This window comes from Pleurodeles waltl, chromosome 6, assembly GCF_031143425.1.
Source record: "Pleurodeles waltl isolate 20211129_DDA chromosome 6, aPleWal1.hap1.20221129, whole genome shotgun sequence".
NCBI classification, from domain to species: Eukaryota; Metazoa; Chordata; class Amphibia; order Caudata; family Salamandridae; genus Pleurodeles; species Pleurodeles waltl.
Window position 1 is genome coordinate 321,723,593 of NC_090445.1, and position 19,610 is coordinate 321,743,202.

The 19,610-nt window shown below is 49.8% G+C and overlaps 1 protein-coding gene across 1 annotated transcript in view; it reads left to right on the forward strand.

Moving 5' to 3' along the window:
- REC8 (REC8 meiotic recombination protein) overlaps nt 1-19,610 on the forward strand; it is a 1,036,252-nt gene that overhangs the window by 828,931 nt on the left and 187,711 nt on the right. The window lies entirely within an intron of this gene.

Here is a 19,610-nt window from a genome sequence, read left to right on the forward strand (position 1 = left end):
GTGGGAAACCAACGTTCTCATTCCACTATTTTATTGTATGGTTTGTGTTCCCCAGGCCCATTTCTAACTATTGTGATGTTCATTGTTTGCACTGTTTTCTGTTTTTACAGCTATTACTGCGTTCTAGTGTATGTACTGTGTATATTACTTACCTCCTAAGGGAGTATAGTCTCTGAGGTATTTTTAGCATTTGTGTCACCAAATAAAGTGCCTTTATTTTTGTAACACTGAGTATTTTCTTTCATGTGTGTAAGTACTGTGTGACACAGTGGTATTGGATGAGCTTTGCCTGTCTCCTAGAAAAGCCTTGGCTGCTCAGCCACAGCTACCCCTAGACAGCCTGGCTTCTAGACTCTGACTACATTTCACTAATAAGGGATAACTGGACCTGGCATAAGGTGTAAGTACCTTTGGTACTCAATGCAAACCAGGCCAGCCTCCTACACTCCGTCATCACACGACTTCACCTAGCCGCTGCTCGCACTGCGACCTGTGGGCCCCGCACTCCGCCATCGCCTGCTTACACTGAGGCCTGGCATCCCGACACCGCTGCTCTTGCTGACATGGGCGCCGCTGCCTGCACCGTCCCATCCCGCACAGCAGCCCAGGTCCACCGACACCAGCATCATTGACTCCAGTGTAGTCACCAGGCATCCTGCCTGCACCGTGGCCGGTGGACACCGCTCGCGAGTCTCACAAAGCACCATCCCAGTATGCACCTCTGGCTTGGGCCTACCAATGACATTGCTTTAGCAACAACAACGACGCTGCCTGCACTATGAGCTGGTGACACCCCACGTCGCACCGCCACGCTTCACACCACAGCCCTGGTCTCACTGACGCTGCTGGACGTCGTCACCGTAACCTGTGGGCACCGCACGTCGCATTGTCCTGCTTCGCACCGCAGCCCGGACGCCATCTATGCCAGCGCTCCTGAATTCATCAGCCCGGAGTTTGATCCGCAAGGCGTGAGACTTCAAGGGCCCGTCGACTCGCACACCGACCCTGGAACCGACACCGCGACTCCGCTCTCCAGAGCTCACCGCGAGGATCATGACGCCCTGCAATTCCAAAGGTACTGTGCGCAGGTCTTCCCCTACACCTTGCTGGCCCACGACACCGCAGCTCACCTGAACTGTTGGTTTTGTTGAAGACGACGCCGGGATAGCCCAGGTAGAGCTATCAACTTCAAGGAACTGTATTTTTGAGTAAATTTTGCAGAATTCATATATTTATTACTGTATGGTGGATTTTTATTGTATTTAGTCTTGTTTTATAAAGAGAAATATTGGCTCTTTTTCTAAAACTGGTGTGGTGTCCTTTTGTAGTGTCTTCATTTATGACTGTGTGTTAGGTGCAAATTCTTTACACGTTGTTTCTGAGATAAGCCTGACTACTCGTTCTAAGCTACTAAGGGGGTGGGCAGGGGTTATCTAAGTGGGTATCTCCCTTATCCTTACACCTCAGAACCCTGCACAATCTGGCATTTGCTGGCCCTGATTGTCAGGCCTGCCTGTTGCAGGGCCTGAAGCACCTCTCGGAGGTGATGCATGTGTTCCTCCCAGCTGGCACTGTAAATGGCAATGTCATCTAAGTATGTAGCACAGAAAGGCTGCTTGCCAGCTGGATCCCTGTTAACCAACTGTTAGAAGGTAGCAGGGGTATTCTTCAAGCCAAAGGGCATTACCCAGAATTGATAATGGCCCTCAGAGAATGAGAATGCTGACCTCTCTTTTGCTTCCTCAGTCAAGGCAATCTGCCAGTAACCTGAAATTAAATCAAAAGTAATGAGGAATTTGGCAGTGCCTAGCCTGTCAATGAGCTCATCATCTCTAGGGATGGGATGTGCATGATTCTTGGTGACGGAATTGAGGCCTCTGTCACTTTGGACCTTTCAAAGTGAGGCTTGAGTCTGTTGTGGACCACCCTTAGCGTGTTCCTAGGGATCTGGAGGTCCACTAAATAAGCGGCTCCCCCCCCCTTCACCACCACCACCTTTGTGAGTGATCCTTCTGTAGGAAAGTAGCACCCCCACTTTTTGCCTGGTGTCAGTGTTTTTTAGACTGTAGTACACTGGATCCTTATAACCAAGACCCTAGTGTTGGTGTGATCTCCCCTAAATTTAGCTGGTAAGTAACTTTTACACCCCACAATTGGCTTACTGGTGCACCCCTGTAAGTCCCTAGTGTATTGTACTTAGGTACCCAGGGCATTGGTACACGAGGGGTCCTCCATGGGCTGCAGCATGTATTGTGCCACCCATTGGGGCCATGCAAAATGTGACTACCAACTTGCCAAGTCACCCCTGTGGTAGGCCCTTTCAGCCCAGAGGGCAGGGTGAAGGTTCCTGTATGAGGGCACTCCTGCATAAGCTGCATGAGCAGAGGTGCCCCTTCAAACTCATGTTCCAATGCACTGGACTTCGTAATTGCGGGGAAACCATTTTACCCATATACTGGCCACAGGTCACTCACTACCTGTCGTGCAGCTACATAATGGTAATTCCGAACCTAGGCATGTTGGTATCAAACATGTTGAAATCATACCCCAATAATAATATGATTCCATGCACTCTGGGGGCTCCTTAAAGGACCCCTCAGTATTGCTCCTAGCAGTCTCCCACAGTTTGCAAACAGCCCATGTTGCTGTAGTCCCTCAGACAGGTTTCTGCCCTCCTGCTGCTTGACCAGCTCAAGCAGGGGAGGGCAGAAGAAAGGATTTCTGGTGCGAGATGGGGATACAACACCCTCTCCCTTGGAAATAAGTGTTACTGCGCTGGGGAGGGATAGCCTCTCTGTGCCACCAGACTGCTTTGAAGGCCACATTTGGTACTCTCCTTGCATAATCTGGTTTGCACCAGTCCCGGGACCTTCGGTTCCTGCTCTGGCACAAAACTGCCCAAAAGAAAGCAAAGTGACCAGTCCCCTGTCCATCACAACCCCAGGGGTGGTGCCCAAAGTTCCTCCAAGTGGCTACTTTATTCTGCCATCTTGGAATCAAGATGTGCAGAGGCCCCTGGGAGCATTGTGTTGGTCAAAACAGGTGAATGATGTCAGTGAGCCCCTCTGATAGGTGGTCACCCTGCAGAGTGGATAAGCCCCCTGTTCAGGCTATTTAGGGATTCCTTTGGGGTGGGTCTCCAGATTCGGCATGCAAGACTCCATCAGGACTCCTCTGAATTGACCTCTTCAGCTCCTGGCCACCGGAACTGCTACTGGACTTCTCAGGAATCAAACAAGCCTCCAACACCCGAGATGACCTTGCCTTGCAACATTGTTTCTCCAGCTCCTTCCAGCAGTTGCAACATTTCCACGGCTGTGCATCCTCTTGGGTCGTCAAGACTTCAGCTGCACCAAAGAAGCAAAAAGGAATCTCCCTTGGAGTGAAGGGGTCACTCCCTTGTATCTGCAGGCACCTAAGGCAACGACATCCCGCTGTGGGATCTGCTCTCCGCTGGAACTGCGTGGATCCTCCAACACATGGGGTGGTTCTAAGTGGTCCTCTTGTTGTTCTCTGCCTTCCTTCCGACTTGGGAGACGATGAGCCCTTGCCTCTACCTGTTGGACAGAATCAGTGTGCACCACGACTGTTGCAGCAACCAAGGCTTGTTGACACCTGGTCCGAGGAATCTCCAGGCTCCAAGTATCCCCAGCCTCTAGCACTTCATCCTTGCAATGTCAGTCTCTTCTCTGCTGCTCCAGCGACGTGGGACTCTTCTCCAGGTGTGCTGACCAGGCCTCACTGCACCTTACTGGGCCTGCTCCCAGTGGGTTGCTTGTGGGGGTTACTATTGCATCTGCTGGCTCTCCTGACTGCTGAGGGTCAGCCCAGACTCCTCTCCAAGGGCCAGGACCCCTGGACCTTGCTGTTCCTCTACAGCTCTGCAAATCCTCTTCTGCCCGGATTTGCACTTGCCAAGGCTTGTTGGTGGTCCTCATGACCACTGACCCGTCTGCGACCCGGTGACTGGCGTGGGACAGCTTCTGCACAACTTCAGGGACTCCTCTGCAGCTCCTAGGCTGCACAGGTGACCTTCATTTTCCACTGTCAACTAGGATCTTCTCCCACAGAAAGGTAGGCAGTGGCTCCTGCTCCAACTGGACACTCCTGTGTGGAAGGGACTCTGTCCCCTTCTCTTGCAGGTCCTCTTCATCTGGAAACTACCTTTGAGTTCCCCTGGACTGGTCCTGTTCTTTCAGACTTCCTTTTCCAAGTCCCCTTCTTAGTCTACGGGAAGACCAGATAACTTAACTCTGTTCTCCTGGTCGCTGGGGGTCATCTAGATATTCACCTTTTGGGGTTCCAAGTTTTCCCAGCTCCCTACTAGCTACTCCACATCCTCGGGTGAGGGACCTAACTTCTAATTCCACTATTTTAGTATATGATTATCCCTTTCCCCCCCAACACCTCTCCTTATAGGGCTCTTCCGATTTTCTGATATTTCTTACTATGAGAAAAGGCCTCTTCTTGACATGGTTAGCCACCCACATTTTGCCTGATGTATAATGTAGCCTAGAAATTGTAGTGCCAGAGACCCTGCTAACCAGGTTCCCTTTGTCAGATCTCTTTCCATAAATTTGTTGTGATGCATTGGCACAATTGGATACACCTTTAGCTACCTATATAAGTCCCTAGTAAAAGGTACTTAGTACCATATGCCCTCGGTACCTAAGGGTAGGCTCCTGAGGGCAGCACCACTGATTGTGCCACCCTCTAGGGTCATGTACCCAGCTGCACCCAGCACTGCTGTTGCAGGCTGAGTATCCTGGTGCAAACCTAAAACACAAACTTGCACACTGCCTGTGTACCCTGTCCACCATACACTGCATACACTATGGATAAGACACCCCTCTGCCAGGCCTTCCAGCCCTAAAGCAGGGTACACCATATTATATGTGATGGCAAAGCTGCATGAGCAATATATCCCCACTGTGTCCTTGCCAAACCTGGGACATAGTGAGTGAACAGACTAACCATTTTAATACATGTACTGGACACTGGTGAACATGAGTTTCCCAGCTACATGGCCCCTCTGAACCTTGGGTTGTTTGGTATCAAACAACTCAGATTGATAAATCCAAACTGCCACCAGTATTGGATTTAACCCTAAATGTACCCAGTGGTCACCTTACAGGTGCTCCATGCAAAAGCTAACTGCCCTGGCATGGTTGCTGACTGGTCCTATCCAGCCTGCCACCTCCAGACACCCAATCTACAAATCTTGGGGAGAGATCTGTCTCTGGTTTATAGAACAATGCCCTTCCTGGGAGGAGGTACTGACACCCCCTTCCTCAGGAATGTGCACTGCCCTGGCGGTGAGCTTCAAAGGGCTTAGTGCCTTTGAAACCCAACCCCCAGGCCTGCTGCTAGCAGCAGATGGTCAACCACCTTGCAAGCCCCCACTATTGGTGAGAGCAAAGGTGGGAAACTACACAAAGGGTAGGAGGAGTGGCCCCACCTGGCATGCACCACCCCTAAGGTGTTGCCTGCAAGGTGGACACTCCATTTCATTTTAGATGGAAGGAAAATAGCCAATCAGGGATAGGGAAGTGACCCTTCCCACAGGAAGTGGTCACTGTAGTGGGTATAGCCACCCAGAGTTAAGTGTTAAATTGGACACTACCAGGATCACCCTAAAATGCCCACTAAATTCAGTATTAAGTGGGCATCCCTAGACCAGATACTCAGATTCAAAGGACACAAAGAAGACTAGCACCAAGAAGATCCAAGGCATGTGAACTGTGGACCTGCTGCACAAAGAAAAGTTGCCAAACCCTGCCTGCTGCATCCAGAACTGGACAATCGCTGCTGAGGAGCAGCTGGACAACTGGACTGACCTCAAGAACCCCAGAGGACCTCCAGGATCGCCAATCTCCCAATAACTCCCACCAGAGTGGAGGTACCACTCTGCAACAAAGAAACCAGCAATTCAGTGAGGGTTACTTCACTGACCGGCCACTAACTCCCAAACCAGAAGTCGCAGCCAGATCTGACAACACACCAACGCTCGCGAGGACACCAATACAAGTGTGACAAGTTTGGTGGCACTGCGCCCTCCAGTGGTTGAACCGTACCAATATCCTGTGTATTGGCCAGCCAACGTTGGACACCTAGAAAACCAGCCCGGCCGGGGCTGAAAAAGGACCAGGAGGAAGCCCCAGTGGAGGGACTTCAGGAACACCCCCAGCCTCCCACCAGAGTGCCCCCGTTGTCCTGCAATCAACCTTTGAACCGACTTTCCTCCAGCTCCAAAGGACATCCTTGCCCACAGTTCCTGGCTCACCGATTCGCTCTGTACCCGGCCACTCTGTGCCCTGCAACGAAAAACCTGCTGTTGCGACCTCAACCACAAGGAACCACCTCTAAAGTTACCTGCACAGACCTTTTCCAAGTGTTCCCCCTCAGTGACCCAGAGAGTTTTCCCCGTTGCTCCCACCAGAACCGGGAGCTGCCCGAACTTCTCCGGCTGGCACAGTGTGCCCACCGACGACCTTGACCGACCTGCAAAAGAAGAACTTGGTAAAGCCACTGCATTGTTTTATATGTATTTTTAAAGGTAATGTTCCATTGATTACTATGGTGCGTAATTACGCACAAAAAGACTGTTTTCATTCAACTTAAAAAATCCATGTCTCAAAAAGTACATAACCAATTTTGGTAATCTTGCTCTTAAAAATTATATAAAAATCATAAGTATTTTTATAAATTGGTCTTAGGTTATTCTTTAGAATGTATGAGTTGCATGATTGATGCTGTGAGTACAACAAATGCTTTGCACTTCTCAAAGATTGGCCTAACTGCTCGACCAAGCTACCTTAAAAATTGAGAGCATTAGGTGTAGGAAAGTACCATCTTGCCTGGCATGTTACCCCAATTTTTATTTGTGTGTCAGTTTGTTTTTGCCTGTCTCACTGGGATCCTGCTAGCCAGGACCCCAGTGCTCATAGTTGTGGCCTGAATGTGTGTTCCTTGTGTAGTGCCTGTGTCACTGAGGCTCTGCTAATCAGAACCTCAGTGCTTATGCTCTCTCTGCCTTTAAAATTGTCACTTCAGGTTAGTGACCATTTTTACCAATTCTATCTGGCACACTGGAACACCCTTATAATTCGCTAGTATATGGTACTTAGGTACCCAGGGTATTGGGGTTCTGAGAGATCCCTATGGGCTGCAGCATTTCTTTTGCCACCCATAGGGAGCTCAGACAATTCTTACACAGGCCTGCCACTGCAGCCTAAGTAGAATAACGTCCACGTTATTTCACAGCCATTTTACACTGCACTTAAGTAACTTATAAGTCACCTATATGTCTAACCCTCACTTGGTGAAGGTTAGGTGCAACATTACTAACTGTGAGGGCACCCTCGCACTAGCCAAGGTGTCCCCACATAGTTCAGGGCAATTTCCCCGGACTTTGTGAGTGCGGGACACCATTACACGCGTGCACTACCTATAGGTCAATACCTATATGTAGCTTCATAATGGTAACTCCAAATATGGCCATGTAACATGTCTAAGATCATGGAATTGTCCCCCATGCCAAATGTGGTACTGGGGTGCCAATCCCATGCATCCTCGGGGCTCCAGCATGGACACCGGGTGCTGCCAACCCACAGACAGGCTTCTGCCCTCCTGGGGTCTGGGCAGCCCAGTCCCAGAAAGGCAGGACAAAGAATTTCCTCTGAGAGAGGGTGTTACACCCTCTCCCTTTGGAAATAGGTGTTATGGGGTGGGGAGGAGTAGCCTCCCCCCCCAGCCTCTGGAAATGCTTTGAAGGGCACAGATGGTGCCCTGCTTGCATAAGCCAGTCTACACCGGTTCAGGGATCCCCCAGCCCTTGCTCTGGTGCGAAACTGGGCAAAGGAAAGGGGAGTGACCACTCCCCTGTCCATCACCACCCCAGGGGTGGTGCCCAGAGCTCCTCCAGTGTGTCCCTGACCTCTGCCATCTTGAAACCAGAGATGTGAGGGCACAGTGGAGGCCTCTGAGTGGCCAGTGCCAGCAGGTGACGTCAGAGACCCCTCCTTATGGGTGCTTACCTGACTAGGTGGCCAATCCTCCTCTGGGGGCTATTTAGGGTCTCTCCAGTGGGCTTCTCTTCAGATAACGACGTGCAAGAATTCACCAGAGTTCCTCTGCATCTCCCTCTTCGACTTCTGCCAAGGATCGACCGCTGACTGGTCCAGGACGCCTGCAAAAGTGCAACAAAGTAGCAAGAAGACTACCACCGACATTGTAGCGTCTAATCCTGCCGGATTTCTCGACTCTTTCCTGGTGGTGCATGCTCTGAGGGCTGTCTGCCTTCACCTGCACTGGAAGCCAAGAATAAATCTCCCGTGGGTGGACGGAATCTTCCCCCTGCTAACGCAGGCACTAAACTTCTGCTTCACCGGTCCTCTGGGTCCCCTTTCATCTTGACGAGTGTGGTCCCTGGAACACAGGAGCTGGATCCAAGTGACCCCGACAGACCAGTGGCCCATCTGTCTAAATTTGGTGGAGGTAAGTCCTTGCCTCCCCACGCCAGACAGTAATCCTGTGTACTGCGTGAACTAGAGCATGAGTTGAGCACTGGCTTCATGGGACCCTCCTTTGTAGGGTTGAGACGACCACTGTGTTCAGTTCCCTTGAACCCCTGTTCAGATGCTTCTGTGGGTGCTGCCTGCTTCTGCGTGGGCTCTCTGTGCTGCTGTGCACCCCCTCTGTCTCCTCCTCCAAGGGGCGACCTCCTGGTCCTTCCTGGGCCCAGGCAGCACCCATTTTCTTCAACTGCGACCAAGGCTTGTTTGCTGTCTTTCTGAGTGGAAACAACTCTGCATCCTCCAGCACGCCGTGGGGCATCTTCTGTGCAAAGGAGAAGTTCCTGGCATCTTCCGTTGTTGCAGAATCTTTAGCTTCTTCCACCCGGAGGCAGCCATTTTGCACCTTCATCCGGGATTTAGTGGGCTCCTGCCCCCCCTGGACACTTTTGTGACTCTTGGACTTGGTCCCCTTCCTTTACAGGTCCTCAGGTCCAGGAATCCGTCTTCAGTGCTTTGCAGTCAGTTGTTGTCCTTGCAGAATCTCCTATCACGACATTAGTGTTTTTCTGGGGAAGTAGGCTAACTTTACTCCTACTTTTCAGGGTCTTGGGGTGGGGTATCTTGGACACCCTTAGTGTTTTCTTACACTCCCAGCGACTCTCTACACACTACACTAGGCCTAGGGGCCCTAAGTGGTTTGCATTCCACTTTCTTAGTATATGGTTTGTCTTGCCCTTAGGCCTATTGCATCCTATTGTATTCTACAGTGTTTGCACTACTTTTCTAACTGTTTACTTACCTGATTTTGGTTTGTGTGTATATTTTGTGTATGTTACTTACCTCCTAAGGGAATATATCCTCTGAGATATTTTTTGGCACATTGTCACTAAAATAAAGTACCTTTATTTTTAGTAACCCTGAGTATTGTGATTCTTATGATATATGCCCTCATTTTGAACATGGCGGGTTGGCCCACCATGCCGGCATTGGCGGCTGAATCCGCCAGCCGGCATGGCGGGCCAACCCGCCGCATTATGAACATAGTGAGGGCCGCCATCGGCAGCCCTCACTCACTGCCAGGCTTCCGCCGTCAGGCAGCCTGGCGGTGAGTGGAAACACTATCCGACAGGGTAGCTGCGCTACCCTTCGGATAATGTTTCCATTTCCACCAGCCTTGGGAAAGGCTGGCAGAGGGGGTGCCCCGGGGCACACCTGGGGGCCCCTGCACTGCCCATGCACTTTGCATGGGCAGTGCAGGTGCCCCGGTCCAGTGTCTTGTCGCGCAGGTCACTGCCCGATTTTCGGGCAGTGATCTGCACGACGGATGCAGCTGCACCTGCCACACAGAGGCATTGGCAGCAGCTCCATGTGGAGCCGCCGTCCTATGTCCCGGCCGGGCTTTTCTGTGAGCCGGCGGGCGGAAACAATGTTTCCGCCTGCCAGCCCACAGAAATGTGCATTATTTGGCCGGCGGGGTTCCGGGGTCGCTGGCGGTCAGTGTTTTGACCGCCAGCATGAACACCATAGTGCTATATGATATAAGTGGTATAGTAGGAGCTTTGCATGTCTCCTAGTTCAGCCTAAGCTGCTCTGCTATAGCTACCTCTATCAGCCTAAGCTGCTAGAGCACTACTAATCTACTAATAAGGTATAACTGGACCTGGCACAAGGTGAAAGTACCATCAGGTACCCACTATAAGCCAGGCCAGCCCCCTACACTGGTCCTTCCTGGGCCCGGGCAGCACCCTTTTTCTTCAACCGCGACCTTTGCAGCTAGCAAGGCTTGTTTGCGGTCTTTCTGCGTAGAAACAACTCTGCATCCTCCAGCACTCCGTGGGACATCTTCTGTGCAAAGGAGAAGTTCCTGGCATCTTCCGTTGTTGCAGAATCTTCAGCTTCTTCCACCCGGAGACAGCCATTTTGCATCTTCATCCGGGGTTTAGTGGGCTCCTGCCCCCCTGGACACTTTCGTGACTCTTGGACTCGGTCCCATTCCTTTACAGGTCCTCAGGTCCAGGAATCCGTCTTCAGTGTTTTGCAGTCAGTTGTTGTCTTTGCAGGATGTCCTATCACGACTTTAGTGTGTTTCTGGGGAAGTAGGGTCACTTTACTCCTACTTTTCAGGGTCTTGGGGTGGGGTATCTTGGACACCCTTAGTGTTTTCTTACACTCCCAGTGACCCTCTACACACTACACTAGGCCTGGTGTCCCTAAGTGGTGCGCATTCCACTTTCTTAGTATATGGTTTGTGTTGCCCCTAGGCCTATTGCACCCTATTGTATTCTTCAGTGTTTGCACTACTTTTCTAACTGTTTACCTACCTGATTTTGGTTTGTGTGTATATTTTGTGTATTTTACTTACCTTCTAAGGGAATATAACCTCTGAGATATTTTTGACACATTGTCACTCAAATAAAGTACCTTTATTTTTAGTAAATCTGAGTATTGTGTTTCTTATGATATAGTACCTATATGATATACGTGGTACAGTAGGAGCTTTACATGTCTCCTAGTTCAGCCTAAGCTGCTCTGCTATAGCTACCTCTATCAGCCTAAGCTGCTAGAACACTACTAATCTACTAATAAGGGATAACTGGACCTGGCACAAGATGTAAGTACCATCGGGTACCTACTATAAGCCAGGCCAGCCTCCTACATTAGGTGATCTAGTTTTTACCCCTGTAAACCAACATGTGGTTGCCTGGACTCCCTGCAGAGTGTGCCAAGCTTTGCACACTACATAGAGGGCCAGCCTCCTACACTTCCCAATGCTTGTTTTTTTCTGTGCTAATTCCTAGTACTCACCGTGTATATATAGGCCCTCCTAATGACATTGGGTGAAAATCCCGCTTACCACCACGGTGACGGCCACCATCATACGCCGTGTTGGTGAATATACATTCCGCATATTATGACACACATACCAGTCCGACAGAATACAGCCAAATGCACAAATCCACCAGCCCAAAGGTCAGTGATAAAGTGGCGGAACCAACACCCATACCATTACACCAACAGAACAATGCCCACCACATTATGACCAACGAATCACCATGGCGGACATTCATTGGCGGTAAACCATTGGTGTTACATAGCACCACGCTCAGAATGGACACCCACATACAAAACAACACTACATTGGCCAATGCTTAAAACACACACCTGACACTCATACACACCACACACACCCACCCTCAGCACCATAAAACACACACCCACATTACCCACAACCCTTTATGAAAAAGAATTACTGCTAGGAGAATGACACGAACAGCATAGAGACAACTAGACACACACACCACATACACCCATACATCCCTCACGCACCCCACATCACACACCCCACCACATTACTCAACACACTCTCACCAACACACACCACACAACACCCATATCCCCACAAAGGCACCCCTGTTTCACTGATGAGGAGTTAAGGGTCATGGTGGAGGAAATTGTCAGGGTAGAGCCACAGCTGTTTGGAGCACAGGTACAGCAAATACCCATTGCCAGGAAGATGGAGCTATGGCGTAGAATCGTGGACAGGGTGAAATCAGTGGGACAACATCCAAGAACAAGAGACGACATCAGGAAGAGGTGGAACGACCTACGGGGGAAGATACGTTCCGTGGCAGCAAGGCACCAGCTCGCCATACAGAGGACGGGCAGTGGACCCCCTCCTCCTCGACTCACTGGAGTAGCCGGAGGACTGGACACTGGTACGTCAATGTTTACTACTTATCACCCCCCCCATACCTGCATGCCATCACACCCCTCACCCTCACTCCCATCACTCCACTCCATCCCACACACTGCACCTACACATATGACTAACCCCAATGCCAAATCCTGAATGCCATGCCAATGCATGGGCAGCCCTGCATGGACATCCATCACCAAAGCATGCACAGCATAGGGAAACTAACAATCCCACAATACATCACCATACACAAACAATGGTGGCATGGCAACAGCAACCATAGAGGGGAAGCCAGGGATGTACAATATGTCACAGGCATGAAGCATAATACATCACTTACCTCTCATCAGGTGCCCCAGCCAATCCCAGCGGTGAGGAGTTGCCACGACTATCCAGTCTTTAGGATCTGGACCAACAACCTGTCCCAGCAGGGACCACTGGACAGTCGTTCACCCTAGCCCTCTCACAGTCCACCACAGAGCCTCACCCATTTCATAGTTTGGACTCTTGCTCTGGGCAAGACTGCTGGTTAAAAGATGACAGTACTTTTGTTTGTAGGCGACTACACCTTTCCTACAACAAGTCGCAACTGTTGTCCCAACCTTACCGGCTCACTAGCAGCACCTCACCAGGAACACAATAGTAAAAGGTGATTTGTGGTAGTCTTTACGCATGGACTTGAGGATAGGACATCTCAGGGAGTGTCGTGGTTAAACGGAGATTACCCCTTTCTCACAGATATATCATGTCTCATACAAACCCAGGCAATTTCAAAGATGCAGTAAAGTTTCAATAGTTTTTTATTCAACGTAACTGCAATTTGCGATAAGTTGCATGGGCTGCAATGATTAGGATAATGAATAATGCAACAAACAGTATTGTGAAGACGAGAGTCATTATTACAAAGACCCCCACCATCTTGCAATGCATAAGAAAGACATACAAGATGTAATATGCCCTAATACCCTAATGTGAAAGGCTTAACCTCCTACCTAAAGGAGAGCTGGGTTTGTGAAACCTAATCTGCCAATGCCATGTCCATGAGAGGAGCCCCCAACCCTTGTTGCCTTGGAATGAGGTGTAGGAGGCTGGCCTGGCTTGTAGTGGGTACCAAAGGTACTTACACCTTGTGCCAGGTCCAGTTATCCCTTATTAGTAGAATAGAGGTGTTTCCAGCCGCTTAGGCTGATAGAAGGTAGTTATGGCAAAGCAGCTTAGGCTGAACTAGGAGACATGCAAAGCTCCTACTATACCACTTATATCATATGCACAATATCATAAGAAAACACAATACACAGAGTTACTAAAAATAAAGGTACTTTATTTTTATGACAATATGCCACAAGTATCTCAGTGAGTACCCTCAATAAGAAGGTAAGTAATATACACAAGTTATATGTACACAAACCAAAATCAGGTAAGTAAGAGTCCGAAAAGTAGTGCAAACAGTGTAGAATTACAATAGGTTGCAATAGGCAAGCATAGGTATAGGGGCAACACAAACCATATACTCCAAAAGTGGAATGCGAATCACGATTGGACCCCAGACCTATGGGAGCTTGTAGAGGGTCGCTGGGACTGTAAGAAAACAGTCAGGGTGTCCAAGATACCCCACCCCAAGACCCTGAAAAGTAGGAGTAAAGTACACCTACTACCCCAAAAGAGCACAATAGTCGTGATAGGGGGATGATTCTGCAAGAACAACAAACACCAGCAGTGCACTGACAACGGAGTGCAAGGCAAGGAGACCAAGTCCAATAGTCTGGACAGTGTCCGGGGGGGGCAGGAGTCCAGGAAACCCCGGATGAAGGTGCAAGGAAGCTGCCTCCAGATGGAAGAAGCTTGGAATTCTGCAAGAAAGAAGAGGACTAGGAACTTCTCCTTTGGAAGACAGATGTCCCACGTTGCGATGAAGCTTGCAGAGGTGTTCCCACGCAGAAATACCGCAAACAAGCCTTGCTAGCTGCAAGGGTCGCAATAGAGGTTTTTGGGTGCTGCTGAGGACCAGGAAGGACCAGGATGTCGCCTTTTGGAGGAGGAGACCGAGGGGGCGCTCAGCAACTCAGAGAGCCCTCACAGAAGCAGGCAGCACCCGCAGAAGTACCCCAACAGGCACTTAGAAGAATAGTGAACCGGAGTCAACGCGAAGTTACAAAAGAGGGTCCCACGAAGTCGGAGGCCAACTTAGAGGGTTGTGCGCTGCAGGACGGAGTGCTGGGGACCCAGGCTAGGCTGTGCACAAAGGAAATCCTGGAAGAGTGCACAGGAGCCGAAGCAGCTGCAAACCACGCGGTACACAGCTTTGCAGTCTAGCGAGGGAGGCAAGGACTTACCTCCACCAAACTTAGACTGAAGAGTCACTGGACTGTGGGAGTCACTTGGACAGAGTTGCTGTGTTCCAGAGGACAAGTGATGCAGTCTTTTCGTGCCTGCGTTAGCAAGGGGAAGATTCCGTCGACCCACAGGAGATTTCTTTGGAGCTTCTGGTGCAGGGTGAAGGCAGGCTACCCCAGAGCATGCATCACCTGGAAACAGTTGAGAAAGCCGGCAGGATTAGGCGCTACAATGTTGCTGGTAGTCGTCTTGCTACTTTGTTGCGGTTTTGCAGGCGTCCTGAAGCAGTCAGCGGTCGATCCTTGGTAGAAGGTGAAGAGGGAGATGCAGAGGAACTCTGGTGAGCTCTTGCATTCATTATCTGAAGAATTCCCCAAAGCAGAGACCTTAAATAGCCAGAAAAGGAGGTTTGGCGACCAAGTTAGGAGGATTGGCTACCAGGAGAGGTAAGAGCCTATCAGAAGGAGCCTCTGATGTCACCTGCTGGCACTGGCCACTCAGAGCAGTCCAGTGTGCCCGAACACCTCTGTTTCCAAGATGGCAGAGGTCTGGGACACACTGGAGGAGCTCTGGGCACCTCCCCTGGGAGGTACTGGTCAGGGGAGTGGTCACTCCCCTTTCCTTTGTCCAGTTTCGCGCCAGAGCAGGGCTGGGGGATCCCTGAACCGGTGTAGACTGGCTTATGCAGAGATGGGCACCATTTGTGCCCATCAAAGCATTTCCAGAGGCTGGGGGAGGCTACTCCTCCCCAGCCCTTCACACCTATTTCCAAAGGGAGAGGGTGTAACACCCTCTCTCAGAGGAAATCCTTTGTTCTGCCTTCCTGGGCCAGGGTTGCCTGGAACCCAGGAGGGCAGAAACCTGTCTGAGGGGTTGGCAGCAGCTGCAGTGGAGACCCCGGAAAGGCAGTTTGGCAATACCCAGGTTCTGTGCTAGAGACCTGGGGGATCATGGAATTGTCCCCCCAATACCAAAATGTTACATGTTACATGGCCATGTTCGGAGTTACCATTGTGACGCTATACATAGGTAGTGACCTATGTACAGTGCACGCATGTAATGGTGTCCCCGCACTCACAAAGTCCGGGGAATTTGCCCTGAACGATGTGGGGGCACCTTGGCTAGTGCCAGGGTGCCCACACACTAAGTAACTTTGCACCCAACCTTCACCAGGTGAAGGTTAGACATATAGGTGACTTATAAGTTACTTATATGCAGTGGTAAATGGCTGTGAAATAACGTGGACGTTATTTCACGCTGGTTGCAATGGCAGGCCTGTGTAAGAATTGTCAGAGCTCCTTATGGGTGGCAAAAGAAATGCTGCAGCCCATAGGTATCTCCTGGAACCCCAATACCCTGGGTACCTCAGTACCATATACAAGGGAATTATATGGGTGTACCAGTATGCCAATGTGAATTGGTAAATTTAGTCACTAGCCTGTAGTGACAAATTTGGAAAGCAGAGAGAGAATAAACACTGAGATTCTGGTTAGCAGAGCCTCAGTGATATAGTTAAGCACCACAAAGGGAACACATACAGGGCACATACTATGAGCACTGGGGCCCTGCCTGGCAGGGTCCCAGTGACAGAAGGACTAAAACAACATACATACAGTGAAATGTGGGGGTAACATGCCAGGCAAGATGGTACTTTCCTACACAACCTCCCCCATCCAAACGAAGGACAATAAGACTAGCCATGACCTGATGAGTCTTCATTGTCTAAGTGTAAATATCTGAAGAGTCCATCTGCATTGGAGTGGGTACTCCAAGGTCTATGTTCCACTGTATAGTCCATTCCCTGTAGAGATATGGACCACCTCAACAATTTAGGGTTTTCACCTTTCATTTGTTTTAGCCAAAGTAGAGGTTTGTGGTCGGTCTGAACAATAAAGTGAATGCCAAACAGGTATGGCCACAACTTTTTCAGTGCCCAGACCACAGCAAAATCCTCCCTCTCTATGGCAGACCAACGCTTTTCTCTAGGGGTCAACCTTCTGCTGATAAAAGCAACTGGGTGATCCTGGCCCTCAGCATTCAGTTGTGATAAGACTGCGCCTACCCCTAACTCAGATGCATCAGTTTGAACAATGAATTTCTTGGAGTAACATGGGCTTTTTAGATCAGATGCAGAACACATGGCCTGTTTGAGCTCCTCAAAAGCTTTCTGACAGCTAGCAGGCCATAATACCTTTTTAGGCATTTTCTTACTTGTGAGATCATTAAGAGGGGCTGCTATGGAGCCATCATTTTTTATGAATCTCCTGTAATACCCTGTGAGGCCTACAAAAAGGCTCTCACCTGTGTCTGAGTTGTAGGGGGAACCCAATCCATGATTGTCTGGATTTTCCCCTGTAATGGTGCAATCTGTTCTCCACCTACCAGGTGGCCCAGATAAACCACTTTCCCCTGTCCTATCTGGCACTTTGAGGCCTTGATAGTGAGGCCTGCCTTTTGCAGGACCTCCAAAACTTTCCAAAGGTGGACCAGGTGCTCATCCCAGGTTGAGCTAAAGACAGCAATATCGTCAAGATATGCTGCACTGAAAGCCTCCAACCCTTGCAGGACTGTGTTCACCAACCTCTGAAAAGTGGCAGGTGCATTTTTCAAACCAAAGCGCATCACTGTAAATTGGTAGTGCCCTCCTATAGTTGAAAATGCAGTCTTTGTTTTAGCATCTTCTGCCAATTTGATCTGGCTATACCCTGCAGTCAAATCAAAAGTGCTAAGATACTTGGCAGATGCCAGTGTATCAATGAGCTCATCTGCACTGGGTATAGGGTGAGCATCAGTTTTTGTTACCTGATTAGAACCTCTGTAGTCTACACAAAACCTCATCTCCCTCTTTCCATCTTTGGTGTGAGGCTTTGGTACAAGCACCACTGGGCTAGCCCATGGGGTTTCAAAAGGCTCAGTCACTCCCAGATCCAATATTTTCTGCACCTCTTGTTTAATGCAGTCTCTGACATGGTCAGGCTGCCTTTACTTTACTATACTTTTGACAGGCAGGCTGTCTCCAGTATCAATTGTGTGTTCACGCCAGGATGTTGTACCTGGCACAATTGAAAAGGAGATTGATGCAGTTGTCTTTCTGTTCTGCAGTCAGACAATCTGCTAAAACTACTCCCTCCACTAAGGCATCTGCTTCAGTGGTGGAAAAGAGATCAGGGAGAGGGTCACTCTCTTCTTCCTGTCCCTCATCTGTTGCCATGAGCAGAGTGAGATCAGCCCTGTCATAGTAGGGTTTTAGGCGGTTGACATGAATCACCCTAAGGGGACTCCTGGCAGTGCCCAGGTCTACCAAATAGGTAACCTCACCCTTTTTCTCAACAATTAGATGGGGTCCACTCCATTTGTCCTGGAGTGCTCGTGGGGCCCAGGCTCCAATACCCACACCTTCTGTCCTGGTTGGTACTGGATCAGAACAGCCTTCTGGTCATGCCATTGCTTTTGCAGCTCCTGGCTGGCCTGAAGTTTTTTACTGGCCTTTTTTATGTACTCAGCCATTCCGATCTTAGGCCAAGTACATAATCCACTATGTCCTGTTTAGGAGCTTTTAAAGGTTGTTCCCAACCCTCCTTCACAAGAGTGAGTGGGCCTCTTACAGGGTGTCCAAAGAGGAGTTCAAAGGGGCTGAAGCCCACTCCTTTCTGGGGTACCTCCCTGTAAGCAAAAAGGAGGCAAGGTAACAGGACATCCCATCTCCTCCTGAGTTTTTCATTATCATACCTTTGAGAGTTTTATGAAACCTCTCTACCAATCCATTAGTCTGTGGATGGTAAGGAGTGGTGAAATTGTAGGTAACACCACACTCCTTCCACATTGCTTTCAAGTATGCAGACATGAAGTTGCTACCCCTGTCTGATACTACCTCTTTAGGGAAACCCACCCTGGAAAATATTCCCAGGAGGGCCATTGCCACTGCAGGAGCTGTAGTGGCCCTTAGAGGAATTGCTTCAGGATATCTTGTGTCAACCCCTACCATTTCAAAGGGCACCCCAACCACTGGAAGTGGGATTAGAGGGGCCTTTGGAGTGCCACCAGTCTTGCCACTGGTTTGGCAGGTCACATAAGACTTGCAAACATCTTTAGTGTCCTCTGACATCCTAGGCCAGTGAAACAAGGGTACAAGTCTTTCCCAAGTTTTTATCTGGCCCAAATGCCCAGCCAAAGGAATGTCATGTGCAAGAGTTAGGAGAAACTCTCTGTACTGGAGGGGAATGACCAATCTCCTGGCTGCTCCAGGTTTCGGGTCCCTTGCCTCTGTGTACAAGAGGTTATCCTCCCAGTAAACTCTATGGCTGTCACTGACATCCCCATTTTGCTGCTTGACAGCTTGCTGTCTGAGACCCGTCTAATGTGGGACAGGTTTGCTGTGCCACACTCAGCTCTTCCCTGGCAGGCCCCCCTCCACCCAAAAGCTCAGCAGTGTCTGCTGCCAGCTCATCTGGTGAAGGTTCTGCACAGGGAGGAAATTCCTCTTCCTCAGAAGGGGAATCATCTCTAGAGGGAGGAATAGTGGGTAGGGATTTACCCTTGCTACCCCTAGCTTTAGGGAGCACTTGGTCCATTGTTCCAGGATCCAAGTTACTCTGTCCTTTTTGCTTTTTGGCCTGAGCCGTGGTTAAAGCAAAAATATGCCCAGGAATGCCCAGAATTGCTGCATGAGCCTCCAACACCACTTCTGCCCAAGCTGATGTCTCTAAATCATTCCCTAGTAGACAGTCTATAGGTAAATCTGAGACAACCACAACTTTCTTTGGACCAGTAAACCTCTCACCCCCAGGTGAGATTCACAACAGCCATGGGGTGGCTAAGAGTTTTGTTATGAGCGTCTGTCACTTGGTACTGGTGACCAAGTAGGTGTTGTTCAGGGTGGACCAGTATCTCTATCACCATAGTTACACTGGCGCCTGTGTCCCTGTAGGCCTGGACCTCAACACCATTTATTAGGGGAAGTTGCTTGTACTTATCCATATTAAGGAGACAAACAACCATGGTGGCCAAATCAATGGCACCTTCAGAGACTAAGACAGCCTCTGTGGTCTCCCTAACAAGACCAA